At 39.8% G+C, this 18,830-nt stretch overlaps 1 protein-coding gene across 1 annotated transcript in view; it reads left to right on the top strand.

Moving 5' to 3' along the window:
- Positions 1–18,830, top strand: part of HMGA2 (high mobility group AT-hook 2) — a 137,955-nt gene that overhangs the window by 105,575 nt on the left and 13,550 nt on the right. The window lies entirely within an intron of this gene.

The following is an 18,830-nucleotide window of genomic DNA, read 5'->3' as shown; positions in this document are numbered from 1 at the left end:
CCCATATCTGGCAGTAAGCCCAGACATACCAAAACATGTATTATCTAGAGACGGGACTTGAAGCCCATGGCATCTACAGAGAGACAAGCATCTCTTTTCAATAGACAACTCATTCACAGAGTAAGGACACTCCCGGGAAGTGACAAGGAGTCGGAAGAGCAAGATAAAACAAAGAGAGTAGTTATTACCAGCCAGCCAACGGCCCCCCGCACACCCACAGTTTCTGCCCTTCTTCATTTTATCCAAGCACAACTCCAATCGACTCCCGCTGAAAGTCAGTAGACATTGAGTCGACATCCAGAACGTGGGCAGGAGCCCACGTTAGTTATTTACTGCCCGTCTCTGGCATTCCTTTTGGACATGACCAGTGAGTTACACCTGGTTTTTAGGCAGCGGGGCGCACTCATTGACTAGCTGTCAGGAACAGCTACACCCTTCGGTCCACAGCAAAATGAACGCAAATCCGGATTTTCCAGGGGAAAATTCCAAACAGACCAGGAAAGCAAAAATCACAGACACCATCTCCATAATAACTGCAAAACTGAAATGTGTGCGTTCTACAAGGAAACACTTGACAAAGACCGAAGTTGTATGCCCTAACACGGGACGAACACTGCGAAGAAAACCCTCGTGCAGCTGGGTTCAGAGTCGAGAGAACACCTCTTACCACAGCCCTCAGAGACGGGGAATTAGTAAAATGCTCAAAGCCCAGTCAGTTGGTATGCCGTAGCCATTCCCCATCTTCCTGTGTTCACAGAGAGTGACCCTTTTTCCTAGCCGAAAGGTCAGTCTGGTTGGTCAGAGCCCATCATGTGGCCCCATTCCCCTTGCAGGGCAGTCTGCTCAGGAGTGGGAAGAGACTGGCTCTCCCACTGGACGTGGACATTCCTAGAAGCGCCACCAGGAACAGCCATGCCCATTTTAGGACTCTTTAGGAGGGAGGTAGGACTCTTTAGGACTCTTTAGGAGGGAGGCAGACCGAGAATAAATCTAAGATGGCAGAGCAGAAGGATAGAAAGAATCTGAAGAGATTTAACCAACTGAATTTAAGCTGCTGAATTAACCAATGCTGGAGGTGCATTTTTGTCCAAGCTTTTTGTCACATTAGGTAAATAATGTCCTTATCAGGTCCATTTGCATTTGGGTTCCCTGTTGTACCCAAAAGCGTAGAAGAGGAAATTTCTTTGGCGGGATACTTGAGAGATGCATCAGAATTTATTATCAACAGTTTTATAAATTAGTTTAATATCCATTACTCTTCCCCACATACACTGATCTACAAGAAATATAGGGAGATAAAGCCGTATTTAATATGTCTTCTCATGTCTTAAAAATATACCCATTTTCCTGCCCCACTTTTGGATCTGCACAGAGGTAGCTCGCTCTCGCGCATCAGTGACAGCCTTTCTGGAAGGAAGAATTGCTGTTCCCACGGCGGTGTTTCTCAGAGCACCACCCAGAGGACCGGCTGCTTATTTTCAAAGCAGGTTCCTGAGTTCCTCCTGAATCTAGGCGTGTAGTCAGGAATCATCCTTTCTAACCAGCACCTTTTATGAGATCAATGAAAGGTTTCACTACCACTTCAGGAAGAGGACTTCCCCCAGGCAATTTAGGGTTTAGAACTCAGTCAAAAACCTTTTTGGAATATTTACTTCATGCAGAAGACAGGAAGTGTGTTAGCGGCTGAGCCAGGTGGGTGGGCAATTTCCCTGTTTGTGAAGAATCTCTGGGAATTTTCCATTGTTGGTGTGGTCTGCACAGCTTTTCTGAAGTTGGAGCATGAAGTGGTCAGCGTCCATATCTCAGACTAGTAATTGTGCCTTAATGTAAATATATATAAATATTATACACATATATGCTGGCTTTAAATGGAGTGTTTTAAATGACTCCCTCTGTATGGCAATGTGTATTTATATATATCATGGGTAAAAAATAAGTGTCATGGGTGGTCACATTCCAAAGAAATGAACACATGCACAAAAGCACCAGCCAGCGAATGGAGAGACGATACAGAACAAAGAATTAAAGGCAGGAGACGTACAGATTTCTTGAGGAGAAAGCCATAGGGAAAGAAGAGGGGAAATGTCTGGTGATGTAGATGAGGGGCCTGTGTGGGAAGGACCTATATGGCATCTGAGTGGGAAGCAGGCATCTTTATTCTTCCTCACATGTTGGTCACAGACAATAATACGTAATACGTAAGATTATAAACACCACAGACACAGGAACTCTGACCAAGTGTAGCCTGTGTCGTAGGCACCATGGAATTTATAGCTGATATTTTAAACAGGACCACCTATTAGAACAGGTGATAAACAAGAGGGAAAGAAAGCAACCAAAAAATTCATTAGCAGTTATCTCAGAAATTTTAGGCTTCATCGTCTTGACTGAATTTTTTTTTCCCCACAGACTTTTTGAAGGGAATAAAAGAAAAGGATGAAGGAAACTATACATGTAAAGATAAGAATAGCAGGATGGGATCCCTACTTTTTAGGAATCTAGTGAGAAACAAGATACTATTTATATTTGAGACATCTTGAACTTTTTGGTGAGAAAACTCTTTCCGGAGCAAAACTGTTATTATGAAAACAGTCTTCTAATACTGATGTGTCCTTTAAATATACTAGAAACATTCTTTTGAATGAAGATCTTTAAAATTATTTCATCAAAATGCAGTTTTTCTTATTAGTTGGTAGTTTTTTTTTTCTTAGCTTGGTTTTTTTTTTTAATTTTTAAAAAAGTGCTATTTTTGTGGATGAGAGAAGATGGTTGCATATAGCACGTGTGGTGTTTTTCATAAGAAAACAAGCACGGAATAAGCTTAACTGCGGGAGCAGTGTGGCATGGTGGGAAGAACAAAAGATGTGGAACTCTACATTGTGGGGTGAAGTGGTAGCTTCTTTATATACTGGCCTTGTCTTTTGTGAGTCATTCTCTGTTTTAGGGTCCCGCTTTTTTACGCCAGTACCATACTATATGAACAGAGGTACTTGTTTCCGGTGGCCATTGTGAGGTCACCTCGACAGTACACACTAAATCACTTTATATATTGCTGCATTATCCTATGACTGATACAAAATGAAGTCCTATGATCTAATCCTGAATTGTAATTTAAGAATGTTTGGGGGTGCCTGGGTGGCTCTGGCGGTTTAAGAGTCCAACTCTTAATTTCGGCTCAGGTCATGATCTCAGGGTCATGAGATGGAGCCCCACGTCAGCTCTGCGCTCGGCACGGAGTCTGCTTGTCCCTCTCCCTCTGCCCCTTCCCCTCCACACTCTCTCTCTGTCTCTCTCAAATAAATCAAAATCTTCAAAAAATTTAAAATGTTTACTTCAATGAATGTGATCGGGAAGTGCAGTTCAGAGAGACATTTCTGGAATAGTATGAACAAAGATACGTCGCTTTTAAACTGGCAGTATATTGATCCCAGAATTACCCATTTTAGAAGAGTTGACCTGAGTTGGGTGGTTCAGGGCTTGCTTGAAGCCCCACTTGAGTTTGAAACAGAGAATTTGGAGACAAGCTGAATGAAACATTTGGTTTTCTGAAGAAGGAATGAGATATTTTAATTTACGGATTCTAAAGAAAAGGACGTTGATCCAGAGAAAACCTTGAGGGTGGGTCCAGGAAGAAGGTATTTTCTGGAAAGACCAGGGCGCCGCGTGCACTCTGGAAGTGTGAGAGTGTGAAAGAAAGAGAACTCCCTTCTACAACTGTTTAAAAAATTAAAGGGTATAAGCTAATGTTCGGGAATAGTTAACATTTCTCGGATTGAATATTAAACTTCCTCCAAGCAAAACAAGTCGACTGCTAAAGTCAGCCTTAAGCTGGTGCCAAGAAAATACTGCTAAATTAGGGTTCTAGGAGAGATATGACTCAGTGAAGTATCATAGGGCTCACAACCCATAAACTATCCCTTTGTAGTCCTTGAGAACCTAAGAGATTACAAATAAATTTACTGACTCTTTCCTTAAGGAAAGGAAATGCCTAAAATCATGATTCAGCTTTTTAAATTCAATTTCCATGTGTAACTATTATAGCTGCTGGGAAATACTCAATACTCAAATCATTTCGTAAAACTATTTTTAAATGTTTTAGTCTAAGAACCAAATGTTCTTAGAATCAAAGAAATTTTTTTTCGAAGTGAATCAATTCCAGTGCAGTATTGTGTAAGTTTAAGGTATACGGTGTGTTACTTTGATACATTTATATATTGTAAGGTGATGGCTGATAGAGCAACATTTATCACATTATATACTTCTTACATACACAGAAGTGTAGTACAGTATTAGTATCTCTTTTCATTTATACTGTACAGTGATCTCGATGGCTTATTTTCTACTCATTACAAGTTTGTACCCTTAAGCACCATTTCATCCCTCTACCACACCATCTCCTGGTAGCCACCATTTCACTCTGTGTTTTTTTTTTTTAAGGTTTCACTTTTCTAGATTGATATATAAGTGACGATACAGTACTTATTTTTCTCTGTCTGACTTATCTCACTTAACGTGATGTGCTCAGGTGCCATCCATGTTGTCGGAAATGGAAGGAGAGCTTTCTTTCTCACGGCTGAATATGCTCCATTGTGTTTACGTACCACATATTTTTATCCGTTCATTTGTTGATGGGCATTCGGATTGTCTCCATATTTTGACTACTGTGAATACCGCTGTAATAAACACAGGAGTGCGTATGTCTTATCAAAATCCTGTTTTTATTTCCTTTGAGTATATACCCAGAAGTGTCCTTGCTGGATCATATGGTAGATCTCTTTTTAATTTTTTGAGAGACCTTCGTATTGTCTTCCATAATGATTGGACCAATTTACATTCCCACCAACCGTGTATAAGGGTTGCCTTTTCACCACATCCTTGCCTCCACCACTTGTCTCTTGTCTGCCTGATGACAGCCTTTAACAGGTGTGAGGTGGTATCTTAACTGTGGTTTAAATTTGCATTGCCTTGATGGTTACTGATGGTGAGCATCTTTTCATGTGTCTGTTGGCCATGTTGATGTCCTTTTTGAAGAAATGTGTTTAGTTCTTCTGCCCATTTTTAAATCAGATTGTTTGTTGTTATTTTTGAGTTGGCTGGGTTCTTTATATATTTTAGATATTAACCCCTTACCTAATCTGTGGTTTGCAAAAGAATTTCTCCCGTTCTGTAGGTTGTCTTTTTCACTTTGTTGTTTCTTTTGCTGTGCAGAAGCTTTTGGGTCTGATGTAGTCCCACTTATTGATTCGCTTCTTTTATTGTTTGTGCTTTGGCATCATACCCCCCAAATTATTGCCAAGGCCAATATTGGTGAGCTTCTTCCCTGTATTTTCTTCCAGGAGTTTTATGGCATCAGGTCTTATGTTTAAGTCTGTGATCCATTTGAGTTCATTTTTGTGAGTGGTGTGAGATAGGGATTGAATTTCATTGTTCTCCCTGTTTCTCCTGTTTTCCCAGCACTACTTGTTGAAGAGACTGTCTTTTCCCCATTGGGTATTTTTGAATATTAATTGACCCTATATAATGGGGTTTAATCATGGACTCTCTATTCTGTTCTATTGGTTGGTGGGTCTATTTTTTTTACGCCAGTACCATACTATATTTATTACTATGGCTTTGTAGTGTTGTTCAAAATTCAGAAGCATGATACCTCTAGGTTTGTTCTTTTTCTCTGGATTACTCTGGCTATTGGGATTCTTTTGTGGTTCCACAGAAATTTTAGGATTGTTTCTTGTTTTTATGAAGAATGCCTTTGGTATTTTGATGGGGATTGAATCTATGGTGTGGCCATTTTGATGATGGGATGAGTTTCCATTCGTTTGTCTTTTTCAATCTCTTTCAGCAAAGTTTCCGTAGTTTTCATTAGACAGAACTTTCATTTCCTTGGTTAAATTTATTTCTAAGTATTTTATGGTTTTTTTAAATTCTTTTGTGAACGGGATGGTTTTCTTTATTCTCTTTATTTCCTTTTCAGATGCTTCATCATTAATGTATAGAAATACAACTGATTTCTGTATGGTGATTTTCTGTCCTGCCACGTTACAGAAATTGTTGACTAATTCTAACAGGTTTTCGACTGATTCTTTGGGATCTCCTATATATAGGATCCTATTATCAGCAAATAACAAGTTTTACCTCTTCCTTTCTAGAAATGTATCCATTTCTTCTAGGTTATGTCATTTGTTGCCACATAATTGTTCATAGTGGTCTCATGTATATCTGTAGTATATCAGTTGTAATGTCTCCTGTTTCATTTCTAATTTTATTTATTTGAGTTTTTTCTCTTTTGCTCTTAGTCTAGCTAAAAGTTGGTCCATTTTGTTTATTTTTTCAAAGAACCAGCTCTTAGTTTTATTTATTTTTTTTCTATTTTGTTTTTATTTCTATTTCATTCTTTCCCCACTCTGATCCTTATTATTTCCTTCCTTTGCTAACTCTGTGCTTAATTTGTTCTTTAAGGTGTAAAGTAGGTTGTTCATTTAAGAGCCTTCTAGTTAATATATGCATTTATTGCTATAAACTTTCCTCTGAAAACCACTTCTGTTGCATCCTATAATATTCAATATGTTGTGTTTTCATTTTTGTTTCAAAATAACTTTTAATTCCTCTTTGAGTTCTTTTCTGACCCAAAGTTTGTTCAGAAGTTTGTTGTTTAGATTCCACATATTTGTAGATCATGTCACTTTCCTCTTGTTGATTTCTAGTATACTATTGTTGTCAGAGAATATAGTTGGTATGATTTCAGTCTTCTTAAATTTGCTAAGATTTGTTTTGTGGCCTATCACATGGTCTATCCTGGAGAGTGTTCCATGTGCATTTGAGAAGAATGTGTATTTTGCTGCTGTTAGGTAATATGTTCTATGTCTATTATGTTCATTCATCTGTTATGTCCTATGTCTATTAAGTTCATTCATTCTAAAGTGTGGTCGAATTCCAGCATCTCCTTGTTGACTTTCTGTCTGGACAATCTATCCATTGCTGATAATGGGGTACTGAAGTCCCCTACAATTATTGTAGTGAATTGTCTATTTCTCCCTTAAGACCTGTTACTAACTGCTTAATGTATTTCGGTGCTCATGTGTTGGGAGCATATATACTTAGATTGCTATATCTTCTTGACATTGACCCCTTTATCATTATATATTGACCTTCTTCGTCTCTTGTTACCCTTCTTGGCTTGAAGTCTATTTTGCCAGATATAACTATGGCTATGCTCACCTTTTTTAAATTTCCGTTTGCTTGGAATATCATCCTCCAACCTTTCATTTCGAGCCTGTGTGTTTCTTTAGAGCTAAAATGAATCTCCTGTAGGCAGCATATAGTTGGGTGTTGGTTTTTTACCCATCCAGCCACTCCGTGCCTTTTTATTGTTGAGTTCAATCCACTTACACTTATTGATATGTAAGGATTTACTACTGCCATTTTATTTTTTGCCTTCTGGTTATTTCGTCTCTCCATCGTTTCTTTTTTCCTTCTGTTTCTGTCTACCTTTGTAAGTCTGTGGCTTTCCTTGTTGATTTGCTCAGTCCCCCCATTTTTTATGTTTCATGTCGCAACTCTAGATTTTTACTTTTTGATTACCAAGAGGTTTGCATAAAACATCTCATAGATAAAATAGTCCATTTTCTGCTAAGAGGGATAGGCTGGTGATGAGTAATAAGGAGGGCACGTATTGCATGGTGCACTGGGTGTTATACGCAACTAATGAATCATCGAACTGTACATCAAAAAACCAGGGATGTACTGTATGTTGACTAACATAATATAATAAAAAAAATATTATTACTGGCAAAAAAAAGAGTAATTTATCTTCTTTTGCCTATAAAGTTTCCATCCTTTTACTCTTCCCCTTTCATATTTTTGATGTCACAAATTGTCTCTTTTTATGCTGTGATTTTGTTACAAGTTGTAGTAGTCAGGTTTTTTTTAGTCCTCTTTTCCTTTAACCTTCATACTATAGTTAAGAGTTTAACATACCATTCTAAAAAAGAGTTACAATTCTAATTCTGACTATTGATCACTGTATCAGTTTTGTATTCCTTTGCCTTTTCAGCTTGAACAGCTCCTTTCAACATTACTTATAAGGCAGGTCTAGTAGTGGTGAACTCCTTCAGCTTTCGTCTGTCTGGGAAAGCCTTTATTTCTCCTTCATATCTGGCAGATAACTTTACCACATAGAGTATTCTTGGCTGGCAGTTTTTATCTTTTAATATTTTGAATAAGTCCTCCCACACTCTTCTGGCCCAAAAAGTTTCTGCTGAGAAATCTGCAGTAGCCTAATCGGAGTACCTTTGTAAGTTACTATCTTTTTTTCTCCTGGTTGCCTTTAAAACTATTTATTTATTGTTGACTTTTGACACTTTTAATATAATGTGTCTTGGAGATGGGTTTTTGTTCTGTTTTGTTCTGTTTTGCATTGAGATAGCAAGGCGTTTTATTAATTTCATGGACTTGTATGTACAGTTCCTTCCCCAGGTTTGGAAACTTCTCAGTTATTATTCTTTAACATGCTCTCTGCTTCCTTCCTCTTTTCTCCTTCTGGAATACCCATTATTCTTATGTTGGCTCTTCCAGTGGACTCAGACAGTTCTCACAGGGTTTCTTTACTTTTTAAAATGTGGTTCTCTCTCCTCTTCCACTTGAATAATTTCTGTATTTCCATCCTCGAGCTTCCTAATTCTCTCTTTCATATCATCTGCTTTATGTCCAATGCATTCTTTCATATCATCTGCATTTATTGGGGTCTTCAACTCTAGAATTTATTTTTGGTACTCTTTTAGGATCTGAATCTTTTCAGCGAAGTACTCCTTCTCTTTATTTATGAGATCATTGTGTTAACTTTCTTAATTTCCTTATAGTTTGTTGGATTTCTTTATAACAGCTCTTTTAAATTCTTTATCAGTTAGCAATATTCCATGTCTTTGGGCTCAGTTGCTGGAAAATTGTCGTTCTTTTGTGATACTGTATTACCATGGTTTTCCATGGTGTTTGATGAGAAGTGTCTCTGCCTCTGTATATGAAATAGGGAACACCTATCTTATTTAGGCATAGTTTTGTTTACTTTGATTCTTAACAGTTCAAGGGGCTGGTAGTCTAGAGCCTTCCTTTTGTCTTCCAGAAGGTGGCATGATAGCACATGTTTTTGGTTTCTTTTACCCAGAGCTGACTCCCCACTGAGGGTTGGCAGCAAACACTTAAAAGGGGAAAGAAAAAAAAAAAGCAAAGGGTGGCAGCAGAGGAAGAGACATGTGGTGTACTTAGCACTTGGGCTCTGGATATGCCTACTGCCTGGTAGGGGGATTCTCAAGTGGGAAGGGTCCCAATGGTCCATGAGCAGTCTTCTTGATCCTGGGGCAGACAGCAAGAGAGCTTTCCTTCTTTGTCTGCCTACTTCCCTTTCTTTTCCTTCCCCCCACCCAGCCCTAGTCATTGCCATCTCTTCTTAGAGCTAGGGTTCCCTCCAGCTGCAGGGCATGACCAGGCAGACCCTCACTCACTTCCTTCACCCTTCACCTCCTTTGTCAAAAAGGTTGTGCGGGCTCACTGCTGGCCAGCTGCCACCCTCTCTCTGCCACCACTGTCTCTCTGCCTGTGGGCTCCACTGCCATTTCCCTGACTCTGCCACCTCCTCTGCGGTCCAGTGGATCTCTGTGTCCTGATGGGGCACCTTTTTCTTTTTTTTTCCTGTTATGGTTGTCTGAGTAGTTGTAAATCAGAGAGAAGAGAATAAAGGAATGGCTCATGCCACCATGATGTTGATGTCCCCCCCCAAATTTTCTAAGTACTGATTCTAAATCTCTTCCATCAAAATAAAAGTAATTAGAACCAGTTTAAAAGCACATTATGTCTGGGGCGCCTGGGTGGCTCAGTCGGTTAAGTGTCTGGCTTTGGCTCATGTCATGATCCCAGGGTCCTGGGATCAAGCCCCACCTTGAGGGGCTGGGGGTCTCTGCTCAGTGAGGAGCCTGCTTCTCCCTCTCTTTCTGCCCCTCCCCCTGCACACAAGAAAAGATATAAATGTTATATGAAAAATTGGGTATAATTGGTTCAAGTCCGAACCCAGTTTCATATAACGACTACCTGAAGAATCAGTCAAATGTTAAGAAGACATTATGTCCATTAATTGGACTTTCAGGTAGGTCACCAACAAACTTGGAGTATTAATTATTGCTCATTTTCAGTAATATATAATTTAATTTCCATGATCACATAGCTGCCTATCTTCATCTACTATTGAACATTAATTAGTCTTTCTATCTGGCTAAAGCTGACATTAGCTAAAGTATGAACTTAGCCCGCAGCATTTATGCATATGTGTTTGATTTGCTGAAACCCAGCAGCATGGTGTTTCAAACATTTATTCATTTTACTTTGGTGCCGTTAACCATGTGTGTGTATGCAGAGTGAACCAGCTATGTGAATGGTTATATGCAGAGAAAAAGAAATCTGTAAAGCGAATAAATAAGTAATTTGAGCCTTTAAAAAATACATAGTGTTTCTGTTTAAAAACTTCTAGAATACGGAAATAGGACTGCAACGGATTAATTCTTTTTCCATGAAGGAACATTAATTTCATCATTTTTACTCAAGTGAAATGTTTGCCTACAGGTGAATTTTGCCCCTACATCTTGGAGAATCACAAAAATTGAGATGAAAAGTCCATTCATGAGACCATGTCTTCCTTTGTCCCACTTGTGTGTGAATGTTCACTTCAGAATGCCTCATATCGCCAAGCATGGCTGTCTTCTAGAAAATAAAAATGCCTCTTAAATGCTCTAACTCAGGAGCACAATAAGTATCATTTTAAAACTAACCCTAGTTTTGGCAACATTATCCCACACTGCATCTTGTTTTGTTCTGTTTGTTTTTTAAGCTTAATTATAGTCTTTAAGCGAAAACAAAGAAATTTCTTTCCTATCTGTATTTTTGTGTGCGTGCGATAGGAAAGAAGTGATACTTTTCCTCTACAACAAGTCTTCAAATTTCTTCTTACATCTTTTTTTCTTCTACCCCTACTTTCTCCTTTTCCCTATTAGGGGGGAGAAATCATGTTGTCTTTCCCTATTAGAGGGAAGATAATCATGGCCGTGCCTCTCTACACTTGAAATTACATTGAACATAAGGGATTACATTGCACTTAGAAAAAAATAACCTAAAATTGCACATCGTATTCTAATATCTATTTCCTTGTTCACTCCCCTCCCCCCGCCATTAAACTCTAGGCTTCTTAAGGCCAGGAAATATTTCTTATTTATTTTGTACACCCAGTCCCCCTCTGATTTATAGTTTATCAAATGTCAATTAGAATGATGAGCCAATGAATAACTTAATCAGATTATAGAAGGTTGGCTTTCGAAAATAACTTAATCAGATTATAGAAGGTTGGCTTTCGAAAGTAATCAGGACACTGAAATTTTTAAAGGGTCCCCTGTTGATCTTTGCCCTCCATGCTGAAGGTGTCTGAGAGGCACCAGAGGGAAGGCTGAGACTCCAAAGGATTGACCCCCAAATCTGTTTTCATGAGAACTGCTGTGGCATCTTGCCATACACACACAGGCTGATGTTAATAAACCCTAACTAGAGCAGATTGTGACTATTCTCATCCTTGAACAGATGAAATGAGCCCAGCCACAGTGAGGACACTTTGCTATAATAATCTAATAAATACTTTTGAAATGATGCTTACTTTTTTCTTTTGCATTAAAGTCTAAGAGTAAAGCCAAGTAGAGTAAGAAATAAAGAACACCTTCCCTTCCCCCCAAAACCAAGCAGACATTCCAGAGATTTTGCCAGAACTCCCCATAGATTTATCACTTCTTAGGAGACTTTGTACAGAGAACTACAAAATCTCCTTTGCACTATAAGAGCCAGATGTTACTGTCAAATTGTAACCATCCGGGGCTACATGTGTACACACATTGCACAGTCATCTCTAACTGCACACAGGAGGCACAAGAAATAGAAGTTATGACCTAACTGAAGCTTTTTCGAAGCTGGAGGAAGATTGCCACCGGCTAGTTACTGTAGATGGTTTCTCTTTACCAAGACCTCCCACCACTAGGGGGCAGGATCATTCGCAACTGCAGAAGCCATGACAACAAGACTTCCAGCCCAAGAAAAGTGGTATACGTGTGCGGCAGAGATGGGATTTGTATAGCTATAGCTGAGTCTACTCCTCACACTGCTGCACCAACATTTGATCTGAAATAAACTCTTCAAACTTTAAACACACCGTATTCCTAATTACCAAAAAAAAAAAAAACTTAGGTAAATAAAATAATTTTGGATCACTTGGCATTACAGAGTCCCTGAACTCCACTCCCCTACTCAGTGTCAGTAACTGAGAGTTGACCATTTTAAATTAAATAGAAGTTACATTTTTCCTTTTCGAGCGCTCCTGGCTAGCCACCAAGAATTGTTACATACAAATTATTCCAGCCATTCCGTTTCAATGAAGAGGTAGAATTCGGAAGGGCTTGGGGCTCCTGGGTGGCACAGCGGTTAAGCACCTGCCTTCGGCTCAGGGCGTGATCCCGGCGTTATGGGATCGAGCCCCACATCAGGCTCCTCCGCTATGGGCCTGCTTCTTCCTCTCCTACTCCCCCTGCTTGTGTTCCCTCTCTCGCTGGCTGTCTCTCTCTCTGTCAAATAAATAAATAAAATAAGAAAGAAAAAAAAAAGAATTCAGAAGGGCTTGTGTGGGTATGAGAAGAAGTTAGCTTTGATCACAAAGCCGGCCATGGTGTACTGGAAGAAAAGCTGAAGAATAAACGAGAAAACTGGTACATCACACCTGGTATAAGCAAATCCCTTCTTTGGGGACAGAGTCACAGAGGACTCTGTGTCTGGAGGACTTTGGCACAAAGTCCACAGAGTCTGGAGGACTTTGGCAAAATAAGTGTCAGCGTTAGGAGCCAGGGCGGAGTGGCATGGGAAATGGAGTGCAGGGTCTAAGTACACAGAAGGTATAAAAATCTGTAGGATGTGTGGGCTACCAAAGCCTAATGACAAATCACGAAAATGATAAGCAGAATGGTCACCTTACCCTGGTTCTATCAGGCTAACGTCTATGAAATTATTGCTGTCCTACTCGGTTTGACAAACACATGTGCAAGTTCCTATGGTTCAACCTAACCGTGTAATCCCTCTGAGTGAAAGGGAATCCTCTGCCTCCACCCATCCTGGTGTGATAGGTCTGATGGAGGATTTGCATCTAAAGATCAGAGACCTTTACACGACCCTCCCTGGAGCGCCAGCGTTCCTCTGAGGGGCCCCTGGGGCATCCTTGGAGGTCCGCGAATGGGTTGGAGTGGAAGTCAGGTGAATGAGGCGCCGGCATTCCTGTCAGAAGTATCATTTTATTTTGTCTGCTTTCTGCTGTGGGATTCCACGGAAGATCTGGTTTGTAAAAGGAGAGGGAAAGGTCCTTACACTTTTTAAAAAATGGTTCAAAACCTATAAAGCATGTTCGTTTTGTTAAAGGAACCCCAACATAAATCTTGACTTCAGGAATATTGAAGTTTTGGGGTTTTTTTTGAGAAATACTGTTTTATTTTTTTTAATGTTTTTTTATTATGTTATGTTAGTCACCATACAGTACATCCCCGGTTTCCAATGTAAGGCTCGATGATTCATTAGTTGCGTATAACACCCAGTGCACCATGCAATACGTGCCCTCCTTACTACCCATCACCGGCCTATCCCATTCCCCCACCCCCTCCCCTCTGAAGCCCTCAGTTTGTTTCCCAGAGTCCATATTGAAGTTTTAGAATGGTAAACCCAGAGCGTCATGAACAAGTGTGTTGATTACATCATTTCGTGAAAGGCAGGAAAGAATTTTCGTTCTTGATGATGGTAATCTCCCTCCAGTTCGGTTCACGTCATAGTCAAAGAAAATACATTCAAAATAGCACTGTGAAATTTCGAAGGGTGAAAGGCGTATTTCTCAGCACTGAATCTTGGCGAATGGTTATATACAGAAAGAAAGGGTTTTTTTTGTTTGGTTTGGTTTTTTGCCTTTAAACTATTTGTGAAAGGGTAGAAAGAGGTATTCAAAACACAAGTCAAAAAACACTCCCATAAATATGTACGCCACATGACACGAAGGGGCTGTGGGCCTTCGTGGTTCATGGCCATGCTTGAAGTGTTTATGTAGAAACTGGACGATTACTTGTGTAGAATCTGGACTGTGTCTACTTATTGAATTTGGGTGATACTTTTTATCACAAATAACCAATTAATTTAGTCCAGAAAGCAGTGGAGGTAATTGAGCAATCGGTCGATTTATTTAATGAAATTTTCTCCAAGTGGTGGGGATACATTCTTTAGTCAGTCAGTTCAGGCAAAATATGAAGGTGATTGCACTCCTGTGGTTACAATTGCAATCGAAAGACCCACTTTTTCAACAAGCTGACTTAGGCATAAAGGACTCTGAAAGTCTAAAAACAAATCTGTTTAGCAAATGTTTTTAATATGATCCCATATTTAATTTAAAATTTTATTTTTTTATTATTATTTTTTTTAATTTAAAATTTTAAATAGCTGAGCTTATTTTGGGAGATGTTAAAGTCCCCTTCAATGTAACTCTCATTTCAAGAGTTACACTGAACGGGGCTTTCATGTCTTACAGAAGAAATGAGGGTTTTAAAATTCTTTTTTTAGTAAATAGCTAGAGGAATCTGTCTCCCACTATACTGCTGTGAGAATGAAAAACAATCTATGTGAAGAAAGGATTGTGCTGAGACAGAAGTACCTCTTGATTGAACAACCGTCTTATGATTTTAAAGCAAAGTGAACAAAAGCGCCTCCCAGTGGCTGGCAAAAACAAAAGCTATAATTAGATTAAAAATCTGCTGCTTGCGTGAAACCAAAAGACCCATCTGTGCAGAGATCCGAATGAAGGGCTATTTTCTTTCAAAGGTCAACTTAAGACTCTTCACATAATGATCTTTCTTACTTTCCTGCACATTGTACCTCATTTTTTTCCAAATGAAGTTGGTAAGCCCAATTCCAGCCTCATTTCATTTACCGTTTAGATTAGTACTAAAAATGAGCTATGAATGTCTAGGCCCTTTGTTATGAAGGATTTTCTTTCAATGCCTATCAGAAGGGTGGCTTAGCTGTCTAAGTATCAGCTTTAAATACCTAGACTCTGTGGAACCATAGGTTGGATTCTCAGGAGGGCTGGGGAACCCCTTAATTATTCGGAACTGGATGGTGCAGCAGGCCATTTCCTACACAAGTGCCGTTCTACAAAACCTTAACAACCAAAATACTCTGCGGACATTAAAAATTCAATAACTATTTTCCTTTCGTTTGGAGAAATACCGGTTTGCTGTATGATCTCAGAAATCTAAACTCATGTGCTTTTCTTTTTTGTATCCCTTGCACTTTCTTAGCACGCTGTATCCTACGCTCTGTACGAACTTTAACAATATTTATTTACATCAAGATTGTACTTCGAATTTGGCTGAGCTAGTCCAGTATAAAGATGAGCCGGCAGAGAACCACACTTCGAAGTCCAAGTGGTTAGAAAGGGCTTTTCTGAATCTTCCCGTGATAATGTTCTAGTGATGGGGTCTTTTTAGTTCTCATGGTCTTTTTTTAGCGTTGTATTAACCCAAAGCACGTGATCTTTAGAGTCCTTTGTTGATGATGATGTTATTTCATTCTGGCTGGGAAGCTCTCTTTTACCTACTGTGTTTGAGATGTTTAAATTCAACAACTGAGTGGAGATTTGCATGACAAGCTTTTTAAAAGGTTAACTCTGCCTTAACCCAAGCAACTTAAAATTTCAGTGCACTTAGAGTTTGCATACCAAGTCCACAAGGTGCCTAAAGTGTATGAACTCAACATGTGTGCAGAGTTATTAGAAACGGAATCATCGGGGCGCCTGGGTGGCTCAGTCGTTAAGCGTCTGCCTTCGGCTCAGGGCTGATCCCAAGGTCCTGAAATTGAGCCCTACATTGGGCTCCCCGCTCCGCTGGGAGCCTGCTTCTTCCTCTCCCACTCCCCTGCTTGTGTTCCCTCTCTCACTGGCTGTCTCTCTGTCAAATAAATAAATAAAATCTTAAAAAAAAAGAAAAAAGAAAAGAAATGGAATCATCAGAATCATCTAAATAAGCAAGTTAGAGGACTTTGCTACTTGTTCAATAGAATAGTCATCGTGAAATCCATGCCTTTAAAAGGGACTTCTTCAGACCCTCCACAGCTGGTAACGAAGGAAGAGTCTCCAAGTGGGAGAGGGGATCAGCTGGACCTGTGGGGCCTGACTCGTGTCCTCTGGCATTCACCTGTCACCAGAAGCCTTGTAAACCAGAGCTGGGCCCTGCTCAGGAAGCCAGGGGCTTCCTCTGGCCGTGGGGGCAGTGGGGAATCCTCAGATCCCAGAGAAGAAGGTGCAGCTAGAGGTGGAAATCAAGGCCACTCTCCACCTGCATTGGATCTGGATTTGAATTTGACTTTTTTGTGCGGAGGAGTGGTGAAGGAAGAAAATGGGTTTCCTCAGAGTATTATACAGGGGATTAAAAGAAATAGAAGACTCAAGTTGTGTTAGCTTTAGAAAATGATCTTAGGGGAAGTTATTTTTGATTCCCTATGCCTTAGTTTCCCAGTAAAAAAAATAAAAAGAAAGGAAATAATAAGGCCTGGGCCCTCCTGGTCACGAAGGGGCAGGAGATGCTAAAATAAAAAGGCTTTTAGCTTCTGTGTGGGAAATGCATGTGTAAAATATGACTCATGCATTAAGGTGCAGGGAGGTACACTGCCACCCACACTAATGATTCGCATGCATAGTTGATAGTATTCAGTCCTTCTAGAGATACAGTGGCCAACCATGTTTTTGATGACGAGAATCCTAAGAGGCAACTGGTTTCTAGGTACCCACACTCAGTGGGTAGGACATACCCCAAGGAAGATAAGAAACTTGCGGTTTGTTTGGTGTCCCAGAAGATTTCCAGACTAGAGTTTGTTTCCTTTCCCTTTTTATGAATGGCTGTAGTATTATGCTTCCGTCTGCATTTTCTACCAAAGCCATTCATAAAAATAAAAACAAAACAAAATAACAACAACAAAAAACTTTCTCGGCACAGTCTGGAGCCATTGGGTGCCAGAGGCTGGGAAAACATCCTGGCAGCCATCACCCCAACCAGCATTGAGAGCATTCAAGGGTCTGTTTGTTTGGTGGTCTGAGAAGTATGAAGTGCTGTGTGGAAGGGCAGCTGGTAGGAGTTCTGTGACACGGACTAGGCCGGGAGCCAGGGCTGGCTGAGGTTCAGACATTGTCTTTCCCCTCATTGAAGTGTCAGGACCTAATTCATGGAAAATCGGGTGAGCTGGCAGCCCTTTCAGAAGATTTCATTGAGCCCCGCAGTGTGCAGGAGTCCCATGAATGCGGGATCCTCAGCCAAAAGAGGAGGGGAACTTCTGGGCAGTAGAAACCAGTCAGCCTGCAAGAATGTGTGGGGATTTGAAACGGTTTGGGAGTAAACATGTGTACAGGTGTCACCGGCAGGAAGAAAGAGAAGGAAGAAAGTGGTCTGTCCTTACAAATGACTCTTATGAAATGAATACTCTCTCAGCACACACTTTTGAATCCTAAGAGGCAAGAAGTCCTCATCATCCTGGGTTCAGTACCACCTGGAGAAAATATCATCTCGCAATCTGGGCTTTTATGATGTCATCTCCCCTGTGATTGAAAGTCAAAGGGAAGAGCTTTTTCTTTTCAGCGAACAAAAGTGTTTTGTCATTTTAAAAAGTTTTTATCTTGTTCATCTCAAAGCAAAAAAGCTCTGATGATTTTTATCTAACATGTTTAGTACATCAGCCGTAGGACCATCACACCGTCAGAGAAATTCCGAGATGAAAGAAAACGAATAGGAGCTCTTCGCCCCGCGATAGGGTGAATTTGCCCCAACTTCTGTTATTTGAGAGAACTGTAGCGATTTTATTTTTTTCATTTGTGCCACAAAAACATGTCACGATCCACATCAGAGTAGCTCAGTTATGTTGGCAAATCCTGGTGACGTATAGACAGAAGTAAGCCTTCTATTTAGACTTGCGAGTGAGCGCTGGAAGTAATCCATCAAAAATCTTGGGCTTCAGATCCTACTCTTACATAAACCAAGAATAATTTAAATATCTTCCAAATATTTTAATTATTGGAAAACTAATTAGGCTGGGTAGAAAAAAACTTCCCTCAGATGTCTCACTCAAAAAAGAGAATTCTGTACTACATACATAATTTAAGAGCTACAGATGTAAATATAACAAAATAGTCTGCAAGTGAAACTATCAAGAAAGTGAACAAACCCACAGAATGAGAGAAGATATTTGCAAATCATATTCCGATAAAGAGTTCTGCTAAAGAACTCTCACGACGCAATAAGAAAAGACAAACTTTAACATGGGCAAGAGATTTGAATAGACATTTCTCTAAAGAAGATATATAAACTGCCAATAAACACATGAAAAGATGTTCGACATCATTTGTCATTAGGGAACATCAAGTCAAAACCACGGTGGCATTGAACCCAGTAGATGTTTATAATAAAAAGACAGGCAGTAACAAGTGTTGACAAGTATATGGAGAAATTGGGACCCTCATTCATTGCTGGGGGAAATGTAAAATGGTGCAGCTGCTTTGAAAAACTGTCTGGCGACTCCTTAAAAAGTGTAACATTGAGTTACCTCCATGACCCAGAAATTCCACTCCAAGCTCTCTGTACCCAAGTGAAATGAAAACATGTCTCCATTAAAACATATATATGAATATTCATGACATTGTTCATGATAGTCAAATGGTGGGAACAACTCAAATGTCATCATCTGACGGG

The sequence above is a fragment of the Ursus arctos genome, unplaced genomic scaffold, assembly GCF_023065955.2.
Source record: "Ursus arctos isolate Adak ecotype North America unplaced genomic scaffold, UrsArc2.0 scaffold_21, whole genome shotgun sequence".
In the NCBI taxonomy this organism is placed as follows: domain Eukaryota; kingdom Metazoa; phylum Chordata; class Mammalia; order Carnivora; family Ursidae; genus Ursus; species Ursus arctos.
The sequence above is the reverse complement of the archived record's forward strand: the minus strand, read 5'-3'. Positions and strand labels throughout refer to the sequence as shown.